We start from the raw sequence: 12,165 nt of genomic DNA, 5'->3' as shown, positions 1-12,165 counted from the left end.
TGGGTTAAACATTCAGGTCATAATTTTATAAGATAACACATTAGAAAAAATATGGATATGTACTCTTGTCACTAAAATATCTACCTGTGTACAAAGCACCCGATATCATCCACAGAAGCTACTGTATATGTAAGCAGAAAAGTGAGTTCTGAGGGAACCCATCTAGCTGTTTCTGCTGCCTAGAACTAAGGAAGATACTACATAAGGAAGGCTCACGGTGTTCCACACATGAATGAGGTGAGGCAAAGGGCATCTCCTAGATTGCATGCAGCTTCCCAATGGGACCAGATGTGGCCCCCTTGAATCGCCAAGGTCCCCCTTTGCTGAGAAACTCTCTGTGTGCTCTTTCCAGCATGTGGTGGGGCACTGCCATATTTTCGGTCTCCCATCCTCCCAAGGATTTTTTTTTAATCACACTAGGTGATTCAGTGGCATTACTTGGAACAATGGTTCCCAACCTTAGGTCCCCAGATGTTCTTGGACTAAAATTCCCTGAGGCCTTTACTGCTAGCTGTGTTGGCCCGAATTTCTGCACATTGTAGTCCAAGAACATCTGGGGAGCCAAGGTTGGGAATCACTGACCTAGAGGATTTGAGTGAAAATACTCTGGAAGGGGGGGAAAGCACAGGAGTGGACCTCTAAGGTCTAGAGCTGCACTATTATGGCCTAAAGTTCCCTATCCACTTTAAGGCCTTGGAATTTTATAATAAAACACAATGCTACCTTTTGCCAAGTCAGGCCATTTCAATCTTTGTATTTATGTATTGGTTATTTTAAAATCAATGGGTGTAATCCTATTGGAATAGCTCTGCACACTCAAAGCACATGATGTCATCAATTGCAACCTTTAATCACTGGTCAAAAGTTTCTAACACCCCTCACCCAGATTCTGAGGCTCCCTAGGGATTCCCTTCATCTTGGAGAAGTCCTTGGGGGTCAAGGGATGGAGTCTTTACTATCCAAAAGTTGCTACCATGAGTTCCACTGAAGGATTTTCTTCTTTGGATATTAAAGGCTCCCCCCTCCATTCCAAAGCCTCAGAAGTCTTCTCCGGGACAAAAGGGATCCCTAGGGAGCCTTCCAACCTGATGGGGGAGGAATCCTAAACTTTTAATTAGCAATAAGAGGCCAAATCTGACGGCAGTCTCAGCCTTCTGCAGAGTTGCACCAAAAGGATTTCAGCCACTATCTCATCTTTCAAAAACTGCAATGACTGGTTTTCCAAATGAATCATTGTTCCAATCATGATAATATTATATTGAGAAAGAGAGTGTGCATCCAAAAATTCTCAAAACAACAATCATAAGAAGCTATATTTAGCCTTCCTTTGGGAGAAGCTTGAATATTATTTCTTCCACACAAGCTCTATGGAAAAGCACCTACATGATGTGATTGTATTCCACACTGAAGATGAAGTGAATCTAAAAAGCTTCAAGTTATCTTAAAAGCTACAAAGCAGGGTGGATTTGATTTAAATCACTGTTTAATTTTTAAAAAAATAGGAAGTAATTCATTATTTAAATATTTTTATTTAAATTAATTTTATTTTTAAAAAATCATTAATTTTTATCGACCTGCTATAAAGTCAGTGTCTCCTAAGAAATGAGACATGGACATGCACCAATGCAAAATGGCAGGGGAGGCTTTTCAATATGACCCTTTTCTTCTGGAATGAGGCCAGAAGGACCAACTTTTTTCCTCTGACTTCCTCTTCCTCTCCTTCTCTTTCTGTGTCATCATGGATGTCAACCTCAGGTATAGCAACTCCAAACAATGATGATGCATTACATCCAAACCACTCTCCAAGGTATTTTCAGCTAACCTGTACATTTTATGTGTTTTATTCTTTCTTTGCCTTCATTGATCCAATTTGGTACAGTACTTCTTCACTGGTTACCTTCTGTATCTATGAAATACAAAACAACCTAAATACTTCCCCAACTGTTTGCCTCTTCCAAAGACCAAGCAAAATAATAAAACTCTGTACCATGCCTGTCTAACATTAAACTAGGTGGAGCAGGTGTGTCTTAGTCGTCTATCAGCCTGCATTACCCCAGGGAGGAACCTCTTCCCATTGCCTTAGACGTTACTTACATAGGCATATTTGTATCAATAACATCCTATGGGACTGAACGAAAGATTGATTATTTCACAGAATGGCTACTGAAATCAAGTGCCATTACTACTTTAAAGCTGTAACACCACAACGCATTACGTGGCAGGCATTACGGCAAAACCTACGGTAGTCTCTCAGAGAGCTGGAGACAGTATTTCAAAGCTGACTGTGTCCACAGAGCACATTCTGGGGTTGAATGCCCTGCAACTGTTCTTGGGTAAACTGATCTTGTAGACTGCTGAAGCATTCCCACTGATGCCTCGACAAAGCTGAGATTAGCCCACAGCTGCATGACTAGCCATGCTGTACTTTTGGTGTGACTGTCTCAAGATGATTAATGTTCTCCCCTTTTTCTTTCCTCGACCCCAAAAAAATGCCCAGAGCAAATGCTTCAAAATTCTTCACTCTGGTTTTAAATCAAGCAAAGGGGTGAGCAAGCCTCTACCTACTTAAGCACAGAGTCTTGGAAAAGGAGAGAAGCACAGCAGTGCCTCCTTCTCAGTCTCCTTCATGTCCTGCCACTGCAGAGTTTCTAAAGGATTCTTGAGAGAAACAGATTATATGGAATTCACGTAGTCCATTTTACCATTATGATTAATTATATGGATGAAGCTGAGAATTAAAACAGTAATTACATTCCAGAGCTGGACCAAATCTATTTAAATTTTTGTACAAACATTTTCTGCAGTAAATGCTTGAGCTTTCCCAATCTTTTTTTTCCTTTTTCTTTTTTGTCTTATCTTTTTCTTTCCTCTTCTTTCTTTCTTTTTTTGTCAACCATGCACAGATTAGCGGGTTGAAAAGCAGGATGAAGTGCTCAGCCCCACTTCTTGTTTTGGATGCTATTCAGGAGGAACATATAACAAAAGGTAGATTCCTTTATATGTGAATGTTGGGCTTCCAGTCAAATGACTACCTCGCTCTCAAAAACTGAGGTTGAATTCCACAGAAAGCACAATAGAGCCATGTTGTGATGGTTCCAATCCTTCTTGGAAGGTTGGTTTCAGAAAATAGTAAAAGGAGTCTACTGATCTATCCCAAGGACAGTATGAAACTCTTACTTCTTCAGATGGCCTGGGGATGGATAAAGGCTTGTAAACTGAAAATTATCCAGACAAGGTGAGGCAAAGAAGCCAGCCAATCTGGACTAGAGGATAAAATCAAGCTTGCTAGGACTAGGATTGCAGCTTCATTGTAAACTTGGAGCCATCTGTCAAAATGCAGGTGGTGTTGGAGCCTAGGGATGCCTTTTACCAGGTTCGGTGGGTACACTGGTTGTGATCACATCTTTAGAAAAAGAAAACAGAACTTACCATGGGTACTATGAAGTCCAGATGTGAGCAAAGTGAAGCCTTCCAGATGTTGTTGGACAACAACTCTTGTCAGCCCTAGTAGTGAGGAATGCTGGGATTATCTGAGGGGCCATACTTTCTCCACCCCTGTTCCAGTCATATCCAAGTCAGATTACTGTGGGTCGAAATTTCAAGAGGTCCAGAATGCAGCTGCCCAGTTGCTCGTGGGCACTAGGCAATCAGAACACAGAAAACTAAATCCATATCAGTTACAGTGGCTACTGATTCATTTCAGTCTTAGCAGATAAAGCCCTAAAACATGTGAGACCATATTAGTCAATGGACTGTCTGCCTGAAGCTGCCCGGGCATTAAAAACCAATCTCAGAGACCTGCTCATGAGGCCATCTGCCAATTTTGCAGCAGGCAAAGGAAAAAAGGCTTTCCATTACTATCCTCTGGATCGCTATTATTTCTGATGGGTGGCTGCCATCAGTCCCACAGAACATTTAAGCCCTCTTTTGGGGTTTCCTTCTATAGAAAAAGACAAATGTGAGAAGGAAGAGCATGTTGTCCCCATCCATCTCCGTCACCTTCTGCATACGGGAAAGTAACAGGAATTAAGACAGAGTGCCTGGGATAGCACACTTCCACTTTTTGCATGCTTCTTCTATATTTAAATTGAGCATGTGAAGAGGTCTTAATCTATCCTTTATCCAAGTCATAGTGTTACAAGCAGAAAACACCGAACAGAAGAAAAAAAACTGACCCAAAAACTATGCTTCACTTCACTCATCTGACAGACTATAGCGCTATACTGACAACTAAGCAGAACACCTACTTCAGTTAAATTCTGGGCCAGTTTAGATATGAATTATGTTCACTATGTGCAGCAGCATGGAAAAGGCCTTATTTCCACAGCTGACCTACTCAACCAGCAAACTTATCAGAGTTCTCCCATGCACTACTGGCGTTCCTGTAGTCACAGGCTGAAGACACCATGCTGGTGTGCATGTGTGTAAGCATATGGGCACAGACTTGAAGTAAAATTTGCATGAAAGAACCTAGAACAGAGTCTCAGAAGGCTGTCTGAATACACAGGCTGATTCATAGGAGAGCTCCACAGACCGCAAGAGGAAGGATTGTAATAGGCAGAACTTCCTAAATGTAAAAGCAACACAGGAATGGAATTTCTGGAGTTTCTTTTCTTTCAGGTTTTTTTTCTTATGGACAAGAATGAAAGGGCTATGTTTCAAGGATAGGAAGTCCTACTTCAGAGTAGGAGAATACACCAAACTTTACAATTCTTCTATTCTAGACTAATACAGTATGATTTAGCCTTTCGTGTAGAATGGGCAACATTGATAGGTGTTGAAACAAACTAAGCCTCCAGTTCAGGTTTCTTTCTAGCTCCAGCCTTGCCATAGACTCTTACAGCTTCAGCGTTCCCCTTTTTTTACAGGGATAATAATAAAGACATCATAAGGATTACTAAGAAAATGTATGTGAATCCTTTTGAATGATCTATAACCTCTATAAATAGTAACTGTAAAGGGGGGGAGGGAGGGAGAGCATACTGGAATAGCCAGTGAATGGAGGTTTGTACATTAAACTTTAAAATGCCTATTTTAAAATATCCATTTCGTTAGCTTTGGCTCAATGAACTACAAGTGATCCGAATAACCACAGATTTTAAAAATGAAAGAAGAAGGGGAAAAAATGAGAGAGACATTTCACCAATATCCACCAGAGATTAGACTGAAAGGTCTGATTTAGCATGTAATTTATGAATACGGCCAATGTGAGTGTAGGGAGAAAAAAAGAAAGAATTTTCATGCATCTTTAATGAGCCAGGAAAAAAATGGGCCAAGGAAAATTCAAGACAAGAATCTCCTTGCCAGAAGAGACTATACAATTTGCTTACATTTAGCTATGTCATACACCTTTATCTACTCTAAAACATTTGGTCTCATTTCCTTTGGTTTTCAGTAATGCCTAATAATAGCATCAATGTCAGTTCTATAAGCAAACTTCTGACAAACTAATTACTTCCTAGCCTCCATGTTCTCTTGAAAGGAAAATGGAATGCGCATACGTTGAAAATGAGACATTAGCCCTATGGAGAAAAGCTTGAGACAAACATTTTCACAAACCTTAGGAGCCAGCTACATTCAATGTGATGCACAAAGAGAAAAACCAGAGCTCCTTTTACCTCCTATAGGTCGCACAAATAATTAAAATTTGAGTGGTAATAAATGTTATACCGGGCGACATATCTTTGATATGTCAACCACTAGAGGGAGCAACATTTTTGTCTGCAAATAACACATAAAAACAACTTTGGGGGGGGGGGAACCCCACACCATACCAGATTGCCTCAAGGAGAAATTTTAGTTCTGATTGTAGAAAAGAGGATTGCAAGAGATTGTGAAGAAGCACAGATAGTAATGCTTTATAGGACATAACTAATCCATCAAATTCATTGCTACATTGTGTAGCAATCATTCTGTCTATGAACCACCTTTCCTCCAGTGAATTCAAGAATCTTTTTTTCCATATTTTCCAAATTCATATTGCGTTTTTGTTTAAAGATACATAGGCTTTTGGTGGCTACTGTCCTGAAGCTGCAAACATACCCAGAAAGTGATACAGACTTCTAGTTGTGGTGATTGCCGAAGTGGCAGCCATTCTACCCTTTACCACAAAACCAATAACGAATCTTGCAGCACTTTAATAACTGTGTGGCACAAGCTTTTATGAACTCTGTTCTTCTTCTTCAGAAGCATAGCATTTAGCTTCAGTAGGAAAACTTTAGGCTACATTCCATTTATCTTATAAAGTGGGCTACAGGCCACAGCGGCATATGTTTAATAACACTTGTTCATTTTTTTTGAGGTGCCACTAGGTTTGTTTTTGTCTTAGCTGCTCAGATGAACCAAAGAAGGTGGATGTTGCCTTCCTTTCAGGTGCCTGTCTGTTTCAGAAGAAAGAGGACATACTGGTTGTTGTGGGTTTTTCGGGCTCTTTGGCCATGTTCTGAAGATTGTTCTTCCTAATGTTTCGCCAGTCTCTGTGGCCGGCATCTTCAGAGGACAGATTTCGGAACTCTGTCTGTGCTCTGGTGTTCCAACTCCTGTCCTCTGAAGATGCCGGCCACAGAGACTGGCAAAACGTTAGGAAGAACGACCTTCAGAACACGGCCAAAGAGCCCGAAAAACCCACAACAACCATTAGATCCCGGCTGTGAAAGCCTTCGCGAATACAAAGAGGACATAGCTTGATGTATTCCGTTACATCATCCCAACATGGCAATACCCACAAACTATGCCAACTTGTGAAAGAATAAGCTCTTCTTGCCTTTTTGTACTGTGGCAAGATGAGGTTTATTATGCCAGTGAAAAAAATGAATAACAACAGAAGTTGGGCATAATATGACGAAGGCAACAAGTCCATGTATTGCAGCAACATTCATTGCTACCCATTTCGGGTTTTTCATTGGGTTGACAGAAATATTTCTAGAAGCCAAAGCACAACATTTACTAATCAAATCCACCCGTCAGAACTGCTACTACAGCAGTGCACTGCAAATCAAACTCATTCAAGCACAGCACTACCACTTCCTCATCAGGTAAAGAGCATGAGAACTGATCATACTGATTAGACATAGCATTTTTCATGCCAGGCTCCCTGAAAAATAAGAAATCAGCAAGAACAACTGGTTGTCTTAGAAAAGACAACATTTCAGTTACAACAGTTGATTCAAAAATACTGGGACATACTCCAAAGCTCTAGGTACATTCTAAGTTGTAGTCAAACCAGGTGATAAAGTAGATTTACACCTCTGATTTCTAAGAAATTCTCTGTGGGGGATGCTACATATTTGGCAGGGAAGGAGACAGGAGGGGAGCAAGTAAGTAGAATGAATCACTTACATGAAAAACTGTGGACAAAATCTCATGTCACAGTACTTTGGTGGATTCGTCTCTTTTCGTTCCATAGCCAGAATAAGCAGCTTTTCACTTCAGTCACATAAGAAATTACACTAGGCTGTATCCAGTGCTATCTGTCTCTTTGTGGAAGATTGTTTGATCCAGCCTTATGAATGGGAGAGGCAGTGATTCATACAATCCCTGCCCTGTCTCCTACATCTTACCCACCTATGTTATTTTAAAAAAGATTTCCAGACACACTCAAAGACATTTTTGGGGAGTGGGGGAGTGCAGGAGACCTCAGTAAAAAGGGGGGATAGGGGAAATATTAAAGAACCATGTCATCTCTTCTCTCCACCAGAGGAAGAGTTAAAGAAAATGACAACAATGCAAACCCATAATAATAATCCCTTTTGGCACAAAGACCATCCAGCCACCACCAATTGTCTTTGACCCTCACAAGCTCTCGTCGTCTAGTCGTTTAGTCATGTCCGACTCTTCGTGACCCCATGGACCAGAGCACACCAGGCCCTCCTATCTTCCACTGCTTCCCAGAGTTGTGTCAAATTCATCTTGGTTGCTTCAATGACACTGTCCAACCATCTCATCCTCTGTCGTCCCCTTCTCTTCTTGCCTTCACACTTTCCCAACATCAAAGTCTTTTCCAAGGAGTCTTCTCTTCTCATCAGATGGCCAAAGTATTGGAGCCCCAGCTTGTACTTCTGGGAGTTCTCGGTCCACATACTGCTGAAGCCTATCTTGGAGGATTTTGAGCATGACCTTGCTAGCGTGTGAAATGAGTGCAATTGTACGGTAGTTGGAGCATTCTTTGGCACTGCCCTTCTTTAGGATTGGGATGTAAAATTGATCTTTTCCAATCCTCTGTCCACTGTTGAGTTTCCCAAACTTGCTGGCATATTGAATGTAGCACCTTAACAGCATCATCTTTTAAGATTTTAAATAGTTCAACTGGAATGCCATCACCTCCACTGGCCAGGCTTTCTGAGGCCCACTTGACTTCACTCTCCAGGATGTCTGGCTCAAGGTCAGCAACTACATTGTCTGGGTTGTCCAGGATATCCAAATCTTTCCTCTGTATATTCTTGCCACCTCTTCTTGATGTCTTCTGCTTCTGTTAGATCCCTCCCATTTTTGTCCTTTATCATGTCCATCTTTGCACAAAATGTTTCTCTAATATCTCCAATTTTCCTGAAAGGATCTTTGGTTTTTTCCTTTTCTGTTATTTTCCTCTATTTCTTTGCATTGTTCATTTACGAAGGCCCTCTTGTCTCTCCTTGCTATTCTTTGTTTTTTTTTAATTTATTATTTTTAAACTACTAGGAATGGGGTAGGGAATACAAAAGGTAAAAGGGAGTGCAGAGGATAGGAAAAGGGTTTTGAGGATAGGAGAACACAGAGTATACAATCATCCACTCTATTCATATTAAGTATGCATGCCTCTGATCCATTCATTTTCCAGTACAAAAAAAATCTTTGTATTCTGTGTGTGTGTGTGTGTGTGTGTGTGTGTGTGTGTGTGTGTGTATGTATATATATGCTATTTGATTATCCTCTAAATATCAGCTTATATATCAGCCTGTCTGGAAAGCTGTCCATTTCTGGCACTTCCCATATTTTCTCAGTACCTTTCTCTTGTTTCTCTATTTTCTTCCCATTTTGGGGAGATAAGATTAAATCCAGGACAGTAGTATGATTTTTGAAATCACCTTTTCTGACTAGTATAACTGGGTATCCCACGTGATAACTTCTAGTCCCATCTATGTTACCTACCATGTTACCTGGCATCTCTCTCAATACAAACTGTTCTGGAGTTTCAATTTCATTCAGTTGCTGTTTAGCCTCTGATGGTTTCCCCTTCATCAGGCCTTCTATCTGTCTAAGTTTCTGATTTATCTGCTGAAATCCTATTATTGTTATTCGCATGGTAACCAGCCATTCTTTGTCTGGCAACATTCCCACTAGATATGTCCTCACCCTCCTTGCCCAGTATTCTCAGAATCCACACAGTCCAGCCAAAGGAGGGTCCAAAGTAAGCATCAAACAGGGGACCAGTCTCTTCTAAAAAGAAAAGCCGTCGTAGTCCTGTAATAACTCCAGATCTAATTTTCTTCGGTCCTCCATCTGTTCTGTTGAGTTCCTCTCACTGATGAGCTGATAGTTTACTGTCCGTTTCCCAGGGCTATTCTTCCTTCAGAAACCAAAGACGCTTCCGTTATCAAAGTCCCATTCGACTGGCTTCTCCCACTCAAAAGCCTGTGCCTCCTGCTCCTTTATTTTCAAAGTCCACTCAGCTAGTAAGGAAAGTCCAGATTGCACAGCATTTAAGAAGGCCCTCTTGTCTCTCTTTGCTATTCTTTGGAAGTCTGCATTCAATTTTCTGTAACTTTCCCTATCTCCCTTGCATTTTGTTTCCCTTCTCCTCTCTGCTATTTCTAAGGCCTCGTTGGACAGCCACTTTGCTTTCTTGCATTTCCTTTTTTTTGGGGGATGGTTTTTGTTGCTGCCTCCTGGACAATGTTACGAGCCTCTATCCAAAGTTCTTCAGGCACCCTGTCCACCAAATCTAGTTCCTTAAATCTGTTCTTTACTTCCACTGTGTATTCATAAGGGATTTGGTTTAGATTATACCTGAGTAGCCCAGTGGTTTTTCCTACTCTCTTCAATTTAAGCCTGAATTTTGCTATGAGAAGCTGATGATCAGAGCCACAATCAGCTCCAGGTCTTGTTTTTGCTGACTGTATAGAGCTTCTCCATCTTTGGCTGCAGAGAATATAATCAATCTGATTTCGATATTGCCCATCTGGTGATTTCCATGTATAGAGTTGCCTCTTCTGTTGTTGGAAAAGAGTGTTTGTGATAACCAGCTTATTCTCTTGACAAAACTCTATTAGCCTTTGCCCTGCTTCGTTCTGAACTCCAAGGCCAAACTTCCCTGTTGTTCTTTTTATCTCTTGACTCCCTACTTTAGCATTCCAGTCCCCTAGAATGAGAAGAACATCTTTCTTTGGTGTCAGTTCTAGAAGGTGTTGTAAATATTCATAAAATTGTTCAATTTTAGTCTCCTCAGCAATGGTGGTTGGTGCATAAACTTGGATTATTGTGATGTTGAAAGGTCTGCCTTGGATTCGTATTGACATAATTCCATCATTTTTGAGATTATATCCCATTACAGCTTTTCTCACTCTTTTGTTGACTATGAGGGCCACTCCATTCCTTCTACGGGATTCTTGCCCACAATAGTAGATATGATAATCATCTGACTTGAATTCACCCATTCCTGTCCATTTTAGTTCACTGATGCCCAGGATGTCGATGTTATATTCTTGCCATCTCCTGCTTGACCACCTCCAGCTTACCAAGGTTCATAGATCTTACATTCCAGGTTCCTATGCAGTATTTTTCTTTGCAGCATTGGACTTTCCTTTCACTTCCAGGCACGTCCACAGCTGAGCATCCTTTCGGCTTTGGCCCAACCACTTCATTAGCTCTGGAGCTACTTGTACTTATCCTCCTCTCTTCCTCAGTAGCATGTTGGACGCCTTTCGACCTGAGGAGCCCATCTTCCAGTGTCATATCTTTTAGCCTTTTGTTTCTGATCATGGGGCATTCTTGGCAAAGATACTGGAGTGGCATTGCCATTTCCTACTCCAGGTGGATTGCATTTAGTCGGAACTCTCCACTATGTCCTGTCCGTCTTGGGTGTCCCTGCACGGCATAGTCCATAGCTTCTCTGAGTTACTCAAGCCCCTTCGCCACGACAAGGCAGCAATCCATGAAGGAGTCACAAGCTCTCACATACTTCCAAATTGCATCTCTCACTTCAGCTCAGACCCTCCTTTATCTGCAGGCAGTGTTAGTAACTTCCCTCTTTCTGAGATGCAACTGGTTCACTGCCATTTACAAAGGGGAAAAATCTTGACACTGTTCAGCTTCTGCTCACAATGTTCCTATTAATAGCAGTAAACTATTAATAACAGATTCTCCATTTTAAAATTAGTGTCAAAGAGGGAAAGAGCAAATGTAAAACATCTGCATTTAATGGATCATATATTTGGAACTGCAAAAGTAATGTAGAAAAGGCACGGGGTGGAGGACTCCATATGTCAGTGGAAATTTATGACAATTGGAACCATAGTCATCAAGTGTCATCTGGTGGATTGATATAGAATTGCATTTCCAGAGAAACGTCTTTGCAACACAGTTCTACTACTGAACAGATAGCATAATCCTGAACCTTAAAATTGGATGGGGTCCCAGCCAACAGCTTTATTAGGATGCAGATTCTACCACCACCATCTGAGATATCTAAGTCTCTTTTACAATCCTGGTAAGCCCTAACATCAATGCCAATGAAGTACTTAATTACTGTAAGATGGGATGAATTTGTTCCCAAGAGACAAAGGAGTATGCAATCAATCAGTTTTTAACTGTAGCTAAGAATACATTTGTCTGCACTGATACAGGACAGCAGTGTTAAACTCGAATGATCTGTAACTAAACTCGGTACCTATCAGAGGCCAAGAGGACAAACTTCCATTTTTTTCAAAAAGCTACCAAATTTTATGAGAAGATATCCCTTGCACAATTGCATCCTCCATTCATCAACTCCCACCCAGACCTGGGTACTTCGACAGAACTCACAAATTCTCCTGATGTTCTCCCGAGTCTCTTTCTCATGTGTTACTGCTCACCTACCAACATCCTTCCATATGCTGAAACAGCCACTTCAGCATTACCTACTTCTCCCCTTTTCCAGTGGCAAAGTCCACCACCATTATTCACATCCTCTCCTCACCCCTGCAGTCATTA

The 12,165-nt window shown here is 41.1% G+C and overlaps 1 protein-coding gene across 2 annotated transcripts in view; it reads right to left on the bottom strand.

The window, feature by feature from the left end:
* Nucleotides 1–12,165, bottom strand: part of FGD3 (FYVE, RhoGEF and PH domain containing 3) — a 137,602-nt gene that overhangs the window by 93,548 nt on the left and 31,889 nt on the right. The window lies entirely within an intron of this gene.

The sequence above is a fragment of the Pogona vitticeps genome, chromosome 2 (assembly GCF_051106095.1).
Source record: "Pogona vitticeps strain Pit_001003342236 chromosome 2, PviZW2.1, whole genome shotgun sequence".
In the NCBI taxonomy this organism is placed as follows: Eukaryota; Metazoa; Chordata; class Lepidosauria; order Squamata; family Agamidae; genus Pogona; species Pogona vitticeps.
This window is presented reverse-complemented; position numbering and strand designations above follow the sequence as displayed.